Source organism: Tursiops truncatus, chromosome 14, assembly GCF_011762595.2.
Source record: "Tursiops truncatus isolate mTurTru1 chromosome 14, mTurTru1.mat.Y, whole genome shotgun sequence".
In the NCBI taxonomy this organism is placed as follows: domain Eukaryota; kingdom Metazoa; phylum Chordata; class Mammalia; order Artiodactyla; family Delphinidae; genus Tursiops; species Tursiops truncatus.
In genome coordinates this window covers 51,961,326-51,983,357 of record NC_047047.1, presented here as the reverse complement: position 1 = coordinate 51,983,357, position 22,032 = coordinate 51,961,326, and the positions used below count along the sequence as shown (strand labels likewise).

The 22,032-nt window shown below is 36.2% G+C and overlaps 1 protein-coding gene across 5 annotated transcripts in view; it reads right to left on the bottom strand.

The window, feature by feature from the left end:
- Positions 1–22,032, bottom strand: part of SRBD1 (S1 RNA binding domain 1) — a 230,348-nt gene that overhangs the window by 65,832 nt on the left and 142,484 nt on the right. The window lies entirely within an intron of this gene.

Genomic DNA, 22,032 nt, shown 5'->3' with positions numbered 1-22,032 from the left:
GAGGCAGGGATTATTGAGGGCCATATTGGAGACAGGCTACCAGAACCACAGATGTTTTAAAAAATTATTTTATCAGGCCCTGAAATCAAAAGTATAGAAACTGCCTGGAGTAGAAAGGACATAAAAGTTAAAAGATCAGGGACTTCCCTGGTGGCACAGTGGTTAAGAATCCGCCTGCCAATGCAGGGGACACGGGTTCGAGCCCAGGTCTGGGAGGATCCCACATGCCGCGGAGCAACTAAGCCCGTGCGCCACAACTACTGAGCCTGCACTCTAGAGCCCGTGAGCCACAACTACTGAAGCCCACACGCCTAGAGTCCATGCTTCGCAGCAAGAGAAACCACCGCAATGAGAAGCCCACGCACCTCAGTGAAGAGTAGCCCCCCTCGCCAAAACTAGAGAAAGCCCATGTGCAGCAACGCAGACCCAACACAGCCAAAAATAAATAAATAAAATAAATTTATATTTAAAAAAAAGTTAAAAGATCATTGCTCTAGTTGTAAGTAAAACACTAGCTAGTGACGGATAAATCACCTAATTTTTTAGGCTTCAGTTTCCTTAGACACTAAGGGGTTTGGGTTTGACAGTCCTTAGATAACTTTCAGTGCTAACAGACTACAATTCTACACTAGGAATGATGATGACTCTGACAATGACAAAGACTATGACAAACTTGATAACTTGCCCAAAGTCAGCAGGCTAGTAAATGGTAAAGCCAAAATTTGAACTCAGGCAGCTAGACTGCAGAGCCTATGCTATCCTAACCTTAGGAAACAAATGAGAATGAAAGGTAACGAGGAAGACCAATCAAGTCATATAACATCTTGCTGCCTTACTCTCATCAACTGTAAAAAGGAGAGGGTAATATCATCCTATCCCTATTAAGTACTTCATAAACACTAATTAACTATTTTATTATTATTGACTTAGGATAATGTAATGTAACAGCCCGCTCTAAGAAACCTGTCTTCAAATCAACTTGTAATAAAATAATGCTTCTTGTAATGTGAAATTTCCATTGTAAAATCATCATGCTTACTATATTGTTATGGTATCACTTCCAGACGACTTTGGTAAAGAACACCGACAGTCAAGAAACCTTCTGTGCAGGCTTAGAATGGAGGTGGGGTAGTGGTAATTTTTAATCTTAGTATTTTTCTTTCCTGTACATTCCTTTCTTCTTTTTCCTAACCTAAGAACTACTTTTAATTTCGCAGGGAAACTTTATAATATCTTAGTTTTTAATGAATCTTTTTTTTCCAATTAATATGTTTTTTGAGAAAATATCAAATATTATGCAAATAAATGGACCAAAGACCATACTATAATGGTTTAGAGTTCTTATCTTTCTCTTTTAGTTAAAATAACAATAATAATATACATATGCTAACTGGAATCATACTGAGAATAATTTCAGTTATGTTTTTTCTGTATTTCCTTTGATTGTCCTTCTCAGTTCCCCAAATACTAATGCTCTTCTACACCAGAAACAGAAACTACTGGGGGAACTCCTTTGGTACCAGTAAGAAACAAGGAAAATCTACAACTCTGTGATTGTTTCGTGTTCAGTAAAGGCAACCTTCCGGCATGAAAGCGAGGCCAGAAGTCAGCTAGAAAAAACGAAGTGAAATTTCTCAGAAACCTTGCCAGGGGATGAACATGAAAAATGGGGGCAAAATAACGCTGTCAAAGTTGTTCTCCATTTTAGGAACTCAAGGAAGACAAGAGGCATCTCAGGAATAGTAGACAATATTTCTCTTGCTTTTAACTAAGATAGTAGGAAAAAGCATTTAAGGTTTCAGGCATTCAAGAGTGACAACTGTCTTTCAGTTAGTTGGAAAGAACTTGAAAAAAACAGTTGTTGGAATAAATGGAATGTGCCTTGGCTTCTGTGGTCAAAATTTCTGAGACTCAGCTGAAACAAGATTCTGGCTTAAGACTTATATGGTTTTCATCACCCTATAAACATTAACATTATTGATGCAGATCCGTCGCTTGAAATATTTTACCCATATCCTCTACTGCAAGGAATTTTCTTTTTACCCATTCATCTCTAGTGACAAATTTGTGGCACTTACAAATTTAAAAGGCTGTCAGAATCTAATAATGAAATCTGGGGGAAGTCATGTGGGGGGCACAGATCAGAAAGAACCAAAATTAATTTCAGAGGATTTACTACACAGGTTAGGGGTCACGATGAGGTGAGTTTCTCTGTACAATGTGAAATCTACAGAAGCAATACCTTCCTAGAAGTAAAGAAAAAGTAGAAAAGGAATTAGTGCTAGTCAAGCCAATGCATGACGTTAGAAACACATTACAGAAATCAGTGCATAGATGGCACAGAAAACCATATGTTGTCAGTGACTTAAATCCATGCCTGGGCCCATGCTTGTTTTAATAATGGCTATTACTAAAAGTCAGACATACTTTTCAATTGATAACTCACCTAGGAAACTTTTCCAATCTCAACAGGGATTGAATTTAAAGGCTTGAGTTCTACAACTTTTCCCCAGGAAAGTGTAACAAAAATGGAAAGGTAGTTCAAAAAGAAACAAGGCCAGGGCTTTTTTCCTTTCCTAAGCCTCTGTGAGGTACCTGCTATTATAGAAAGTTCAACGGCTAAGACAACGTTTTCCTCAAGGTGTCTTTCGGCAGAAGGAGGAAGTTGCAAGCTGATGCATTCATGCTGGGGACCCAGTTGAGGGGGACTTACGAGTTGCCCTAAGTCAGGCAGAAGCTCTAGAGAGGCTCTGTCTTGGGATATGTCAGAGATCACATTGTATAAAACCTGGAGTGTTAATTCAAAGTCAGACTATAAAACAGTTGCCTTCTGAGAGAGGTAAGAGTTAACATGCCATAGACTGATTCCCAGCAAGCTGACTTCACACAAAAGGAGATGGCCTTCAGCACAGAATATCATGGAAGGAGTAGTCCAGTGCTTAAGACAAACCTGATAGAAAGTTGGGCTGGTGAATCACGCCACTATTTCAAAATGTCCCCAGTGCTGGAAATGCAAGTCCGGAGTGCCCAGTCCTCTTTATCAGGCCAGGGATTTGTCCCCCAACCACAAATGCCAGCTAGCATAACAAGAGTGGAGACAAAAGCTCTGCCACACTATAACATGACTGAGTCTCCCCAGGCCCTATTTATACAAGAGGAGGAAATGATCCTTGCCTACTCCTTAAACCTAAAATCTCACAGTCTAGGGACTGGGAATCCTTTTCTCGAGTCTGAGTTTTCAAATGTGTGGTCTGGTCCTTTGAAATTCTTGTGTACAGTCCTCAAATGCAAGAGGCTAGGAGGCAAAAGATGCTTCAAAGCTCTGGTGAGTACGCTGGTCAGGTCATTAAGGCTTGTTTGCTGCACGCCTGTTTTAGTTTCACAGGGTTACCGAAAAAAATTACCAAAAACTGCGTGGCTTAAACCAACGGAAGTTTATTCTCTCACGGTTGTGGAGCGTAGAAGTCCAAAATCAAGACGCTGGCAGCTGGTTCTCTCTGGAAACTGAGGGACAATCTGTTCCATGCCTCTCTCCTAGCTTCCAGCATTGCCGGCAACGTTTGGCATTCCTTGGCTTGCAGCTGCATCACTTCACATTCCATCTCCACCTTCACATGGTGTTCTCTCTGTGTGTCTGTTTTCTCTGCTTACAAGGACACCAGTTGTTGGATTAGGGCCCACCCCAACCCAGTATGACCTCATCTTAACTAATTATACCTACAAGGATCCTATTTCCAAATAAGGCCACATTCTGAAGTCCTGGGTAGACATGAATTTTGAGGAGACGCTACTCAACCCGGTACACCTCCAAATTCACCAAAAGCAGCATCCAAAATATTTATTCCATCTTTCCAGCCAAATATTTACTTCTTCTTCTCTCACCAAAAAAGAAAAAAATGCAGGGTTCTTCACTAAAGAAACTAAAAAGTTTGCCCCAAGGAAAAAGTCTTCTGAAATGTGGCGTGTACACATTCCTCAGTTCAAGAATAGCTACCTCCCCTCAAGAGATCATGATAAATCAAAACCTGCTAATAAAACAAACTCTACCTGCATATAGCAAAGTTCCATTCAGTTCTATGAAGCCATATCCTTACACAGGAAGAGATCATCAAGGTTCTCCCAAGAAAGTGAAAAAGTCTCTGTCCTAAGAGATATCAAGGTAACAAACAGAAAAATAAATGACCAAAAAAAAAAAAGCAGGAGGAATGGGGATAGAGGGGAAAATCTCTTTGGTGTGTATTCTTAGGAAAATCAAAGAAAATATGATAGCTAAAAAAAAAAAAAGAACAAAAAATAAGAACATAATATTACGTAAAAAGGGAATTAGAGAACAAGAAAACATTTTTTAGAAGTTCAAAATGATTACCAAAATGAAATATTTAAAATAAAATGACTAGAAGATAAAATTGAGGGCTCCACCAGAGCAAAGACAATGACAAAAATCAAGAGCTGAAAATTTTAGAAAAGAGAGACAGAGAGGTTCCATCTAAGAGCTCCCATTCCTACCTTAATAGAATTAGAGAAAACAAAGGACAAGAAATCAAATACAGAACACAAGATATTTTCCCAGAGTGGAAGGACATCTTCAGAATATAAAGGTACAAGAAGCATCCAGCCCAAAGAATGGAAAAAGACAAGCACCCATGCTTATAAAGGAAGATGCAAAGAACAGGTCACTCTCAAAGAAATGAGACTCAGATCACCACCAATACCACCAGATGATAGAAGACAACAGAATGGATGCAATATAATCTCTGAAGAAAAATTATCTCAACCACCTAAAATTATACACCGTGTGAAAATATTATTCAAGTGTAAGAATAAAATACCTTTTCGACATGCACAAACTCAGAACGTTTACCTCTTACACACCTCTAAACAGTTACCCATCGGTGGTAGGATTTTACTTACTGCTTTGTCTTCTTTTCTAACTTTCCATGTACTATTAGTATAATAAGTGTATTCATTATCAAAGTATTTATAAAGTTATAAATTATGATAAAATTATCATCAAGATATTTATAAATGTATTTGTTACATTTATTATAAAAGTACTTGCTTAATGAACACCCTTTCCCTAAAGAGTTTAAAGCAGAGGTTACTTCTGTGACTTTCTTCCTTTTCCCATCACTCGTAAATAATTTTTAAATGGCACATCACGTTTCCTAGATATGAAAGTTAAGTGACTTAACCCTCATGAGATTATTACACATTCTGGAGAGCATATATTTTTTGTTCCATATAGAAACCAATTTTCTACCTCTAATCAGAATCCCCCACATTGGTTTCTTTTGTGAAAAGAAAACCAAAGGGTAAAACAAAACATATTTAAGATATTAGGCATTAGGTATATAGTACTATGAAAGGTGTATATCAAAGTATTTAACAGAGAGCTTTGTTTTTATAAACCCAGATGGTTATTGTAGGGGTTACGTTATGTTCCTGAATACGTTATGTAACAGAAACTGAGTATATCAGAATTAACATATTTGAAGTCAACAGAATTTTATGAGAAATAGGTATACTATTCCTTAGTATAAAGAAGAACGTTTATACCAAGTTTTCATGGTATACACCAGTATTTCCTCCCTATATCTTAACACATAATGTAAAATTACAAACTAAAAATGAATTAACATGGTTTATTGTTTAATAAAGTATCAAGAATAATACTAAAAACCTTTTCTCCATTCATGCATAATCAAGAATGGCAATTGTTACTGTAAAGTCTCCTCCTCAATAGTATAAACAGGATGGTTAAAGATTTTCAGTGATGCTAAAGTATAATCATTATGCATACAACTTAACTATTAATGGCACTGACTTTGAATCCAAGTAGACTTAGCTTCAAATCTTGCCCCTATTACTAGGAGATTCTTAACCTCTTTGAGTTTCAGTTGTTTCCTCATTAAGATTGGAGGGGAGGACTTCCCTGGTGGCGCAGTGGTTAAAAATCCGCTTGCCAACGTAAGGGAAACGGGTTCAAGCCCTGGACTTGGAAGATCCCACATGCTGCGGAGCAACTAAGCCTGTGCGCCACAACTATGGAGACTGCGCTCTAGAGCCCGCCAGCCACAACTACTGAGCCCGCGCGCCCTAGAAACCGTGCTCTGCAACAAGGGAAGCCACCACAATGAGCAGCCTGCGCACTGCAACGAAGAGCAGCCCCCACTCGCCGCAACTAGAGAAAGCCCGTGCGCAGCAACGAAGACCCAACACAGCCAATAAATAAATAAATAAAAAAGATGGCGGAGAAACAGCACCTAGCCTTGTAGAATGGTGAAGATTAGATTACATGATTAATTTAAGTTTTATTATAAGACTGGCACATACTAAGGGCTCAGCAAATGGTAACTTATGATCAACATCATCACCACTACCACTATTATCACGTGCTGGGTGAGCAAAACCAAAAACAAAACCCAAGCACCGAAGTGGACCTTCTACTACTGACAGAAGAATTCAGCACTAGGCACAAAGCTGTACAAATAAAAACATCTGCATCTCAGAGGCCTGGGAGGTTACATAAATGTATGAATCAGGCCAGGAATGAGACAGAGATGGGTAGGGGCTGGTGGTACACTGGAGAGGACTGTGCCCTCTCCTAAAGGCATCCAAACTTAAATTATTTTAAAATTCCAGGGACTTCCCTGGTGGTCCAGTGATTAAGACTCCATGCTCCCGATGCAGTGGACCCGGGTTCGTTACCTGGTCGGGGAACTAGATCCCACATGTCACGACTAAGAGTTTGCATGCCACAACGAAGATCCCGCGTGCTGCAACTAAGAACCAGTGCAGCTAAATAAATAAATAAATAAATAAATAAATAAATATATATATTTAAAGTTCTTTCAAAAAAGGTAAAATAAAATTCCAGTGCTAGCCAAGCAAAATCCTCCGCTGGTGGAATATGGCCCATAGGTGATTGTTTTTCACCTTGTGAACTACAACCATTATTCAAGCCCTCAAGCTGCACCGAAAGAAATTAGAAAACAGGATTCCTAGATTCCAATGTGTCACTACTATTTTTTTCTAAGTTTCTCATTTAATAAACCTGTTTTTCTTCCAGCAAATAAAAGATACATGCTTTAATTATAGCAAATTAGGAAAGTGCACAGGTGCATAAAGGAGAAGAAAATAATATATGCAACCTTATCATTCAGAGCAACTCAACTTTTAGGGATTTTTCCTTCAACTTTTCCTAGGTATATTTTTCTTCCATAATACAAGTACAAATCCAGCTTTTTGACTATTTGAACATTTTATTTAAGATTCTTTGGAAACATTAAATGATTGTAGATTATTCAATTATATAGACACACTTTAGTTAATCCAGTCTTTTTTCTAATTGAACATTTTCCTTTTCTTTCTCAGTTCAATTATTATAGGTAATACTATAAGAATATGTTTATGCATAAAATTTTAAATTAACTTACTTCCTTGGGATACAATCCCCAAAAAAGAATTGTTCAAAACAAAAAAGGACAATTTAAGGTCCTTTATACATAGTGTCAATCTGTACACTGAAATAGTTACAAAGGATGACATTCCCCCAAAAGGACAGAGGAATGCCTTTTTGGCTACCTGTTCACCAACTATGGGTCTATGAGTATTCGTAACACTTATATCAAATTAAGATTCCAAAATTGTTCCTTTCACATCATCAAAATAGGGGAAAAGAATTTAAACTCTTATTTAAAAAGTGATTCTGAAATCAATGCCACTATGACTTCAAAATTATATTATTTTAGGGCTTCCGTGGTGGCACAGTGGTTGAGAGTCCGCCTGCCAGTGCAGGGGACACGGGTTCGTGCCCCGGTCCGGGAAGATCCCACATGCCGCGGAGCGGCTAGGCCCGTGAACCATGGCCGCTGAGCCTGCGCGTCCGGAGCCTGTGCTCCGCCAACGGGAGAGGCCACAACAGTAAGAGGCCTGTGTACCGCAAAAAAAAAAAAAGTTATATTATTTTACTAATAATGTGTTATAATGTATTGATCCTCTGAAATTTTCTATATTAATACAAATGGATATGGTATGATTTTATTTCAATTATCTAAGTTACTGGGGAGCAAAACCAGGGTGAGATATTGAAATTTAGGGATAATATCAAAATTATCATTTTAGCCAATAATTTCAACCAATATCAACCCTGAATTTCTCTCTGTTTCAGAGCTGTAAGTTAAAACACTGAATCTTACAACAACATTCTCAGAGGGCATACTGTCCAGCACTAGCTCACACTCTTGTGTATATGCTACAGAATGTAGTCTATGTACCTAAAAGTAAAGCAGCAGCAACATGCCAGCTACAGTTAATACAAACTGTATAATCACCCTGAATCAGCTATTAAAATTAAATGTGCAGGGGTGTGAGCTGAGACGGTGAAGATCAAAGCTTCATAAAGGTGATCAGGATCTATAGTGATTACCTATCTCAGCTCCTTGTCTTAACACAGGTGAAACCAGGTATCACGTATAGATATTAGGGTTAATAGCTCCACATAGCACAACAAGTAGTGCCCAAAAATCTGGAAGTGAAACCAGAGTTTTCCATTTCCCAACAGATAGCATGAGACACAAAAAACCCACAGGCCCAGGATACTAAATTTTCTTATTCATCTCATAAGACTGTTATATGAAAATCAAATACAGTAACAGCTACGCATTTGAAAAACGAAAAATCATTACTATTAGATGTTAATAAATTATTGCATTTTGAAGCACTAATTATCAGTGAACTATAATAAGAAGATACTGAATTCAAAGTTCCTTAAAGGCGGGAATCATGTATTTTGTGACTCCTATGGTTTATAGTATATTGCCCTTGAAATTGAAGGCATAATTATTTGTTAGGTAAATTAATAAATAATATTAATAAACTATATTTGTATAGTATATGCAAAATGTTTTTCAAAATATTTTCACATAATGAATGAATCTATAAGTCCTTGTAGCAACATGTTTACAAACATGTTAGATCCTCTATACTGGGAGAAACAATAGCAATATTCCTAAATTTTCTGTGCTCTGTAACATTAATTGCAAAATAAGTTCTTCTCAATTAGCATCATAAAGTAAAGCACTGTCCTAGTCCATTAGATGTTCAAGGGAGGGAACAAGGGAATGACTATGTATGTCAATAAAAGCAATTATAGAACAGAAAGATGTTGGGATGAATATCCATCAAGTTAGTTTTAGAACACATAAGAAGCATCAGAGTTTTGGAGGGGGGAAAAAAAGGCAAAAGTGCCCTATCTTGGCTGAGTAGCACTATTAAATTCAGATGCAGGGTTCTATTTAGCTTGGACAGGTCCCAGCCACAGAACAAAGTCAGTCTGTCTTAGTACCATAACTGAATTCTACAAGTTAACAGCTTTTCATGAAAAGCTGCCATTTCAAAATGTCAATCAAATCTGAGCATAAGTGGGAACTCCTGCAGAAATAACCAGCTGCAGGTTTGAAAAACATTTTTCACTGAAAGTGGAAACACAAAAGATGTTTGAATGGGATCTCTTTTCATTCCTGTAACAGTAGACGGCCATTTTCACAACATCAAGGACAGAAAACAGAGGACAAAATTGCAAATAATGTCTTGAAAGGGCTATTTGCAGGGGTGATGACTGATTCAAGTTGCAAATGACAGAATTATTGGCAAATGGGAACTCATTAATATGAAATTGTTTGTTTCTCATTAACTGATCACAGTCTCAGACTATTCTTTTAATTGCACTTGAATGATTATGCCATACAGAATGAAATGTTGCCTCAAGTTTTGACATTTATTTCAACTTCTTTATAGAAATTGATGAGGGTATCACCTGACTTTATGGGGGGAAAATCCACCAATTATAGTTTATGAACAAATAAAAAAGAAACATTATTTCACTTTTCAGAATGTCAAAGATGATAAAAATACCATGCATTAATATTGCACCTTTCTTCCAAGAAAAATTCCCTTATAAGCATGATGTAATAAAGTGAAACTAAATAACAGAGTAGTAAATATGATATACTATGAGAGTTTATATAGAAAGGAGATAGGACTTACTCAGGGAGATGCACATTAGAAAATAACTCTACAGAAGATCTGCCACCATGCTAGACCTCCAGAGGCATAAGATAGCATGAAGATTAATCAGAAAATAACTTTAAAAAATTGTTCCACAACTTGAAGAAAGTGATACAACACAAATACCCTCCCGTTTTCTTTTTTACATCACACATTTCAACAAATCTTTTTTAAAAATTTGTTGGCAGCTAATAGGAGAATTAAAGTTCATAGAAATGATGACTCCTCTCAATACCAAGGCAATTGTCTGTGCAGTAAAGATGATATCAATGTTGATCTTCTTTTACAGAAATGAAAGGTAAAATCAAAACTAGTTTAAAAGGCACTACCCATACCATAAGGTTCTATTAGAATTTTGGGGGCTCCCACAGTTGACCAATTTTTATCTATTTGTAAGATTTAGAGAACTTGTTTGAATCTTGTTTACTTATTGTACCCCATATTATTGTCACTTAAATATGAAAACAAAAAAAGCAGTATTTAGAAAGTAGACTTCCCAACCCCAAATAAATGCTACAAACTGTTGAAACCAAAAAGTGCTTTCATATGGTATGAGATAATTCAGGGACACTACAATCTGTCTTCCTTTACTTCATAAAAAAGTTCAATTTCTCTCATTTTCAGAAATTTGGACTTTCTGTGTTTTGTTGACACAAATGTTAACACACATCTATCCCAAACGCAGATTTATTTAATTTTAGTAGGTATGGTCTCATTAACATACTTATCTCTAGCCCAAATTGTGATTCCCTGGTTTCACTCGCCTTTGTATACCTGAGAATTTCTCTTGGGCTCAGACTCAACAACAGCAAAGCCTTCAAATAAACATCTAACAGTATTTGTATATAAAATTAAGCAGAGATATAATAAATCTCACTAATCTCTCTTAATCTTTCCAAAAGAGCTACACTCATGTTCAGCTATATACTACACACATTCTCCATTATAAAGAGAAAATACATCCTCTTTATCTGAATGAGTAAATGAATTCAGTTTTAACAGATGTTTCCAAATATGTGATAGTTAAGCCTTGGCACAGTAGTACCTTTTGCTTTACTTTAAGAACTTTTTCACTTAGTACTACAGCATCCATAGGTCTTCCTAAGAGAGCATCCAATATTTAGTTCCGAATGCTTTTAATTCTTGTGTTCAAACAGCTGTATGAGGTTGTAGAGCTTGTTTAAAAAAAAAAATTGTTGGGCGGGGGGTGGGCATGAGTTGGTAACCAGTTGTCACCCAAAGACAACAGTTACTTTTACTGGGGTATTACAAATGCAAATGGTTAATGTGGTATAAACTGTACACTAGATTTTAGTTAGAATGTCTAAAGCTATTACACAAGGCATTCATCTGCGTTCCCTGTTTATGGGAATGAAATATGTAGTCATCTGAAGTCCACAATATGTATACTGTGTTTGTAATAACTGCAGATTTTACAAGCACATTATTCTTTCCATTAGGATTAAAACCTCACCGAATAGCAATTTGTGAAAGAATTCTAGCAGGGCCCCGAGCCCAGAACTCTGACCTCTGATGAGATGCTTGGCAGCAACAAACTCCGAGTCTAGGCAAAACATCTGGTTTGAGTTAGACTTCCTGAAAAAATAGCCCCTGTACTGGGTAAACTGGTATTCACTCAGCTTTGTATATATACTTTGACTGACTTCAACACTGCTATAGGAAAAAAGAGAGAAACAGAGAGAGAGAGACAGAGAGACAGAAAGAGACAGAGAAAGACAGAGAGAAAAGTAAGACTCTACTAGAATGCTTGTCAATCACGACAGATTCCTTGGTGGCCTCTCTAGAATGAAGTTCTCTTATTAGCTAGAACAGTCTTTCCTTCCATATTCCTTGAGTATCTCCCCCCACATTATAGCATAATAGAATGTAGGATAACTTCAAAGTAAGTCCAGACTTTTTATTAGCAAACACAACAATACATTACTTTTCTTTTAATCACTCCAGAGGAAGAATCACTGGTTAATTTTGACTTCATTCTGTTTACATATATGAGGGAAAAAGATAAAACAGTAATGTTTTGAGGGTTCCTATAAATTTGGTACATACTAAAACTCCAAAAAATTAAATAGCTTCTAAATAGTGTTCCTTTCTTTTAAATGATAAGCTTACTGTAGTAAATGTTTATTAAGAGGTTCTTTGAGTTTTTGCAAATTTAATAAAAACCTCAATTCAAAAATGATTCTTCTAATATATATACTAGAGAAAAAATGCTCTGGATTAATATGGAAACATGAAACAACAATTTGGAGACAGGTCATTATTTAAAGGTTCTCCTGCCCATTTTCACATTCTGATTAGCAGGTTTAGTAAGACAAATGTGGAAACCATCCACCACAATTAACAGTTCATTTAAACTCATCATAAAATTGTTTCACATTTTTATACACACACACCATCTTCTGAAGCACAGTTCTTAAACATCAGACTGAAAATGGCCCCAAACTATGAATGGTGCTAAAAAAGAAAAGGCCAGCGTCTAGGTGAGCTGTTTTTTATAGCCAAAGGTTAACGTTTGGACCTAACAGAAACATAAAAGCAGGATATTCCAACGCAGTACTCCCTACCTTGACTGTGATTTGATTTGAGTTTCTAGTAAAAGCAAAAATATAACCCAATTTATCCCACTGTCAATGTGTAAGATTAAGGTCATATGGGATAATGATTTGGAACATGATTTCAACTTTGAAGGACGTGGGAGAGTTCTGTCATTCTCAGATGGCTGGTAAATTGCCATTTCACCTTTCTATATATCACCTTAGTTTAATTATTACCTTTGTGAATAGAAGTAGAAACTAATTTAAATTTAGTCTTTTGAGAGAATAGTGTGGAAGAGAATGCAAATTAATAGCTGTACATTTCTTTAGGTACAAATTTACTTTTCTGCCCAGTGGCATTTCTAGGGACCCTACTGAATAGTAACATGTCATAAAACATCAATATCTTTCTTCAACATGTACCAGCATTCTGCAAACCCCACTTTTACCTTACTTCAGGGAGCTATTCAGAAATAACCAAGATTATTTACGCCCTGCTTAAAGATTAAAAATAAAATCTTACTGACCAAACTCAAACCAGAGTCTGCTCGAAGTTCCTCAGAACCTCATGAGACACGTGCACTTGTTTGTCTACTTGCCACAAACAGCATGGTTTTTAATATATATCACAACTATTATTCAGCAAATTATAAACTTTGTACTATCTCCACATTATACAATTTTTAAAAATTCATATTTCCACCATCAAGTCTTATCATTTCTATTATAATCAGAATCAACAAAATAATCATGCAAAATAAAAAATTTTGCTTCTCCAAACTCTGTTTCTTGAATTCATAATTTACATATATTTTAACATAAAATGTTCCTTTGCCAGCTTTGAGTAAAATACCATGCAGCCTAAGTTCAGCACTTCCTTTCTCCACACCCTCGCAGCCTTCTTTTGTACACATACCATAAACGCAACCCCTCTACATTCCTTAGCTCACTATGAACTGAAATGTTTCTCTAAGATATTCATTTTGACACAAAATAAAAGGTAATAACAATGTGACAAAACTTCTCATTTAAATGTAATTTTTGAGAGAATATATTGTGAAATAAAATGCAGATTGATAATAGCAACTTTCTGTAAACACACATTTACTTTTCCACTCAAAACAAGGATAAACTAAAGCTGTAGTGTTCATCTCAGAAAGAAGGCAGAGGCATTTTTTAAAACTGTGTAAAAATGCATGCAGAATTATCATACATATTTATACATAATCACACTGCAGGTATATGGCAATAGACTCAGGGATAAAGTTTTTAAAAATAACCATTGCCTGGGATGCCTACATAAATTATATTTGAAAGCCTGCTTTCCCTTAAACCTGACTGTGAAACAATCCATATTTGGGTCAGAGCACAAACATAAATGTACATGACTTGACACCTGTAGTTTTTTCATTTTGTCTGATGATGATAAAAAAGAAAATTATTATCATAATTCTGAAGGCCACTCAGATAGAGAAACCCTCCAAAGTACAGGGAAGAGGACTCCTCTGTCATCCTCCTTAGGACAGAAGTAGCAAGTAAAACACTTTCTTCCTGATACAGCTTTGGAATATATGTAGTTCAATCCTGAGAGTACAGATCCAAAAACTGAGTATGACAATGAATAGTAACAAAAAATAATGGTGGTGATTTTGTATTCTGGTAGTACTTTTATACTGGAATTAAACAGCAAATTTGCTTTCCAAAAGGCATAAAGAGCATTTCACTGCTAACTCCCCGCATTTTTTAAAGCTATGGCCACAAAGACACATTTATAAAATAAGCCCCCACTTGTTAAAACTGTAACACTGCCACCATCACTAGAGTTTCACCTTAGTGACTTAAATAAATATAAATAAAGTAATAAACACTATATGTTTTATAGAGTTCTATGAACCAGCAAAAAAAAAAAAAAAAAAAAAAAAATCACCTTACAAAATAACCTCCTGGCAAATGCAAAAGAAAAGCTAAGTTTGGTTTGCCCATATTTTCTGAGTTCCCAGAATATAAGAAGCAGCTAGGGGAAACCTAACTTACTTAACTGAAAGACTTTCACCTATTTCATTTTCCACATTAGCCTTTCTGGAAAGCAAGGGGAAAAAAGTATTAAACAGGAAAGGATGAAAGAAGTAGAGAAGAGCAATCAATGTAATAAAAAATATCTGGGGGTTTAAAACTAGATATCTTTCATAGTCTAGGTTTTAAGATGACCTTGATGGAAATCTTTCTATTGACTGGGGTTAAATATTGAAAATAAGCTCTATAAGAATCAGACATGATGGCCTGCTATCCTAAGTGGTCAAAATGTTCAGCAAGTAAGTTACTCACTTTGCTTCCTCATCAATCAAGTGATGGTAAAACTCTTCATGCTACTGCTGTCAGATTGCTTGTCAAGTAAACTGTTTCATTCAGAATTGAGGAATAAAAATTTTAATGGCTACTGTCATATGAACAACTTTAAAAAATATATAATTTCATACTTGTTAATATACTAATGGAGATTTTGTAAAGTTTGAATATAATTTTCAAGTCATCACCTGTATAATAGCAATAACAACAATACTTATTTTAAATAACTCCAAATTATATACAGTTGAGTAAATTTTAATTTGTTTTCCTTTAAGGTCTTCTAAAGTTGAGGCCAGCATGCTGAAGAAAAATATTAAACTATCTATAACCCTGTGTCAACATATGATGCTACTGGGAATGGTAAGTGAATTAATTTTCCAAGGAAAATTAATTACTTATGACTTACAGTTGTAAAAGCAAACAACGTAACTCTGGATTAGGGCACATTTAATTTCTGTTTGCAGTAGCGATTAAATTAATTTCATATAATTCATGGTATGTAATAGAAAGCAGAACAAAAATGAAATTCTAGACAATGACTGACACAGAAAAATGTATATATTTATGAAGCTGATCCAAAAATAAAGGTCATGGGTATTAATCACTGGATACTAAAACAGTAATTTTAATAGCTCTGTAATAATGGATTTTTAGCATAGTTTTTGAGAAAGCTTCACCGAAAAAAGTGTAACACAGAGAAACAAGATAAAAAGCTGTAATAATAGCCTGTAACATCTCCTAAATTTCTCCCTTCCCCCCTTAAAAGGCAGCTGGAATAAGAATTTGCACATCTTTTCTTTATAACAATAATTTTTGTCCACATAGATTTTGGGCCGCTAAAATTTAATATACCATTAAATAATTTGGGGATGAAGTTCTTAAAATTACAACTAAATTCTCTTCCCCTGACACCAAATAGTAAAGTGCTTCTAAAATGGATCATCTGTGATTCATTTGATCGAATTATGTACCTGAGTACTACTAAGACAACAGATTTTGGCTAATAGGGCCCTAAGAATATATGCACAGCTGCACATATAAAAATACTCATCTTTACACCCCACCACATCCTACCTGCTCCAGTTAAGCCATACATAACCTTTTAATTTTGGACTCCAACTTCATGGTATAGTTCATGTGTTAAGATAAAGAATTAAGCCTTGCCCTGATACTAATTGTAATTAAATAGTTTAAAGTAGCTATTAGAAAATGAAATGTCATTCCCATGGTATATTAAAACACACATGCAAATTCAGAACATTTCATATTCTGCTAATAATCTTAAGTATTGACCACTAGCCACCTGGTGAAATCATTGTTAGTCAAATTCCCACTGACGTTTGGGATCATCTGGCTATGAGAGATCAAGCAATTTTGACACATTCTTTTAAAGTAAACTATTTCTATGATTTATGCTTTTAGAAAAAAGTATATGTGGATTTCTAATGAAAGACAGAGCATAAACACATGCAAATAGAAATAAAAACTATATATATATATACTTTTCTCAAAATTTTACTTTTTACAAATTTTAAAGTATTCCCTTTTGTAGTCACACCGTCTATAACAAAAAAGCACTCTTCCCACATTACTTTATCTTTAAAAATACATATTTATATAGAGAAAGACTATCATTTATGTAATGCCTTTGAGATCAAAGAGAAAAAAATTACTAAAAATATTCTAAATTCCATTTTAATCTTAAACCTATCAAAGGAAGAAGAAATTGTTACATTACTTTGGAGTTTATGAAAATAAAAATTCGTGGCACCATAGTTTTTAAAGGGATGTTTTTTTGAAGTAACTGCACTGTGAAAAGATTCATTAAGAGAGAAACTTTTCCATTCCTAGAGAAGCTGCGATTTAATCATGATTAGAAACCCTTTTTGCTCTATTTTGAAGAATAAAACTAAATGAAGCAACAGAAACCTCACCTTTCTGGCTTGTTTTCTTAAAACCCAGGGTTACTCTTATTTCAAAATGGACCTCACTCAGCATAATCCAGATTGAAAGGGGTTTGTTTATAAAATGTCCTCGATAGGTTCTCTTTAGGGTAAGAGGCACATTCAGCTTTTTTTTTTTTTTTTTAGCTAGTAAAGCTACCCAGGAGGCTGAAACATCACCTTGGACTCTCAGAATTTAACTTTCCTTTCATTCTTGGCTTCGACACTGGAACAGGATTGTAAGAAGACAGAAAAAGAAGGAACAAAGGAACAAAACCATGTCCTTCCACACCAAAAAAAAAATCTATCCTGCTGCCCACATCAGTGCTGCCTAACTACACTCAGGAAAAGAGAACAAAGGAAAGAAAAGAAAGAAAAAGAAAAAAGGAAGGAAAGGAAGGAAGAAAGAAAGGGGAAAGAGGAAGGAAGGAAAGAAGGAAGGGAGGGAGGAAGGAAAGGAAGGAAGGAAGGAGGGAGGGAGGAAGAGAGAGAAAATGAGAGAACACAGAACCCTTTTCTGATTGGCAGTAGTCTACAAGACGGGGAAGTTACACTGAAACTCCCTCATTAGAAAACACACACAAGACACCCTCTACATTCCCTCAAGCCTGAAATGAATTTCAGAAACCTCTTCAGGCATCTTTCTTTTATTACAACCCACATTCATATTTCAGTAGAATCACTACAGGGGAATCACTAATTTTTTATCTAAACTATGACGTTTTGGCAAATGCTATATAACCAACTATAAATCTACAACAAGCCTCAGATACTAAAGACTTGGTAATTATATGATGAGAAACAGCTTGATTATGGGCGAGGGAAGGCAGGCTGTCAACAAACAAACAGCTGTTTCTTATTGACAATCCATAGCCAGATCATGCATCCCAACCAAGTGAGGAGTTTGTTTCTGTTGTGTTTGTTTTTGACTGTTCTACCCTCTTCCCCTCCCACCTCCAAAATACTGAGTCAATTTAAACATTAGATGTGAACCACAACAGAAGAATCAGATATGCAAGGATAACAAGTAAAGCACTACAGACTTACAAAACATTCTCTAGGTAATAACTAACAGAAGTTTAAAGTGTACTTTCTAATTCAACTTCAAATGCCTATCTTTCCCTGTGCAACACGTCCTGTCATTACTATTTATATGAGGCAGCTCAGGCAATGGGCCTGTTTCCTCATTCCTGGATTATGAGCACAGCAATGCCGCCACTCTGATCCTTTGTTCTGGAAGTTTTCCTTGCAGATTCTTCTGTCCTCCCTTTTAGCAGAAGGCAATGAACATGCTTATACCTGCTAGTGTGAACTAAATGACCTCTAAGGTCCCTTGTGACTTGAAATTAAATGATTCTAGGAATACTTGAGAAGCTCAGCATATGAATAAATAATAGAAATAAATAGAACCTTAACACAAAGGTTTAAAAAAAACCCCACCAACATAAATGGAATCTGTTTATTTGATAGTTCCATCATATGAAATAAAATGCACCTTTGGGCATTTTCATATATATGTGAAATATATATCTGAAATATATATATTCCTTTTAACATTCAGAAACCATACAGATAACCTTATTTTATTTTCCAACTAGGCATGAAGAAGTAAAATTAGTTTCCCAAGGTCACAAAGCAAATGCAGCTAAACCAAAACAAGACCACAGCTCCCTTTGGCGAACTGGGGCTTTGTGTTCCATTTCACTGAACCACACTGAAATGAGGAAAGGACCAGTGAGAACGTTTACACAATTTCAGTCTAAGGTAAGTTCCCTTTAAACACACCCTGAATTATAACTACGCAACTGCAAGGGGGGGCATATGTCAAAGAGCATAGTTATGTGCCCTAGGTATGACTAACCAAGTATTTTAATCTAGAATCCAAATTTCCTTTGCAAACTTAATGATAAATACAGAATTTCTCTACAAGAAGGTATCTCCTGTTTCACTCTCAACTACAGTGTTCCACTTTATTTAAAACCACGTCCTTACCATAATTTTTAAATCTCAATCCTTTAAAAAGTAACCAAACCATGATGAAGACAAATGCACATGGTGTCAAACATACTGTCTCTCGGAATGTGCAAAACTTGGTTTCATTCTACTAGTAAGGACACCTGAAAGTTTGAGAAGCCCAACCAATGTCATTAAAATTAAGTCTTGCCTACAATCCAATTCCTTTTAAAATTAAATTCTTACCATAGTCTGTGACCATGGATGGTCATAACTAATCACTGTGGCTGAATCAGTCTCAAAGTGGACACGTTCTCACCAGGACTGACAGCACGTGATGACTAAATAACAACATAACCAGGGGTGCCAGTGTCCCCTCCCAGTCCACCCTGTTTACATAAACCACAGGCCTGGACCTCCCTCCTCTACACTGTCTCTAAACTATACAAATAATGTTTCTTCTGGCCTTTGCCAACTCGCTGGGGAAGCGCTATGAGGGAATGACATAATTTTTAGAGGAAATTTAGGGCTCTGAAGAGATATGTGGTGTGTCACTCCAAAGAAGCAGAGAGAAAATATAAAACTGACTGTCATCCTTACTTTCATAGAGCCTTGTAATATGCCAGGTATAAAATGCTTTAATGAATTCTTATCAGTTAAGACTGATTGATTTCTGAGTCCTTCTGTTTGTAAGTGGTTGACACTTGGCACATCTGGAAAACGAAGGGGTCTTTCAAAAATACTGCCAGGAAGATGACCTATTTTCCATCAGGTTCACATCACCAGATGATGCTGGATATGGCACAACTCCAGAGAAAACAACCTTTTCTTGGTCTCTCAGTGGCTGTTGCTATGAGTATACAACAAGTGCTTTATACCCCTACAAGCTCATCAGGTGGATCGCTGTTCTGTTAATTTCCTTCTAGAGTGTGTGTACTTCTAGGTGGCATGATATCCTCACCTTCTCCCATAATCACCCCCCACTTCCAAACAAACATTTGTCAGAGACTGTTTTACCTAAGATTGATTTTGTTTTCTACTACAGCATTTGTTTATAAATGCATCCAACAAAAGGGAAGAACAACAGGTGCCTCACTTTTTCTTAACTCATATCTGATACCAGATAGCTATCCTCATTGGTGGAGGGGTTAGCAGATTGACTTATTTATGGAGTCCTCCTCTGAGGTATATGTGGGCTACCTGGAAACCGTAAAGATGTTACCCACTTCCCTAATACCCGAACACATGAGCCCCCTTCTTTTTTCCCCCCCTACTTAACTTGCAGAACTATTTAGATCATTCACATTCATTAAATACCCAAAATAAAATAAAGGAAAAAATTTCAAGTTTAAAGTTGGACAAAAACCTTACAGGGGAAAAAAAGGAAGAAACCATTTTGTAGATAAACTTCATGCTCTGGTGCTGAAAGTTAAGGTCCACAAATCAAAAAGCAGTCATTTCTACAGAGCTAGGCTTTTCCACCGCTCTCTCAGTGAATCACGCTGTGGTTAGTTGAAAGTGCTGTTCACATAATAAATTAACCACCTCATTTCCTTCATCACCAAAATATACATAGCACCCCCATACAGATTTGTTTTAATAAAAGTAATAAAGCAAGCCCAGAGGTCATGGCTGTTATGACACAATCACACCTCTGAGATTTAAAAACACTCACTTGCACATCATGCCTCAAAAAGTCTTTGCAATCCACCCTCCAACGAAATCTAACTGCACTCATACTCTCTGGCCCCATTTATTCCAAATAAATAATGAACAAAAGCCTTGTATATGGCAGGAGAAAATTCTCCCTTTCAGTTATACATTTGAAAAGAAAATATATCTTTTTTAATAATACTGTACAATAAACAGCTTGGGTAGCCTGATCTAGATTATTAAAGAAAATATATCACCAGAGGGACTTCCCTAGTGGCACAGTAGTTAAGAGTCCACCTGCCAATGCAGGCGACACGGGTTCAAGCCCTGGTCCAGGAAGATCCCAGATGCTGCGGAGCAACTAAGCCCGTGCGCCACAACTACTGAGCCTGTGCTCTAGAGCCCGCGAGCCACAACTACTGAGCCCACATGCCACAACTACTGAAGCCCATGCACCTAGAGCCCATGCTCTGCAACAAGAGAAGCCACCGCAATGAGAAGCCCAAGCACGGCAATGAAGAGTAGCCCCCACTCACCACAACTAGAGAAAGCCCGGGCGCAGCAATGAAAACCCAACGCAGCCAAAAATAAATAAATTTATTTAAAAAAAAGAAAGACAGAAAATATATCACCAGAGTTAACAGTGCACAAAGAAGGCAGCCAACTAGCCTACTATCTCACCCAAAACCAAAGATATCTTCTAAAGTTAATTGTTCAAAAAGAAAAACAACTCGTGTTTATTTCTGTGGAAGTGAGAAACAATCTTCATTCTATATAAATCCAGGCAAATTAGTTTTTCTTACCTGTAATGCTATTTAAAATTATTGAGAAAAACCCAGGGAAAAAGACCTCTCATCGATATAATTTTTCCTCAATACAGACTTTTCTCCTTAGAACTCCTTTCCATGATCACCAGAAGAAAGACATTGTAACACAGCTGTCCACAGCATAAGAGATTTGCTGGACAAATGTGCCATGAGTGAACTCATACCATAAATGAACAAGGCCCATTTTCCTGTGTCTGCACCACATTACAATCACTTTGCAGACAGTTCATTTCTGACCTAAATTCTATCAAACTCACAGTCCTTTCTATAGGATCATGCATTTAATGCATATTATTACTATGATAATGATGAAGACTTCCCCTTGAATTTAAAATATAATCTTACTAGTAATTAAATTTATCTGTGCTATTCTCAAAGCCCACGATCAACACCCACCTCCAACACACACTATCTGTATATTATACAGATAGTAGTGTTTTGCACTGAGTAAAGAATTACATCTCAGGTTCTCTCTTTAGTATGCCAAACAATTATCCACACATAATTATATACAAATATTCAGCAAAATAAATAGTAATATCTATATGAATGCCAGAATTAAACATCTTTGCAACAATCGTATTTTTAGTCTATAGGCTATCCATCCACGTACAACCAATATCAGACCTAACCAGTATACTAAAAACCTCCTTAGAGCTCTGTGGAGAACAAAGATGAAATTTTAAA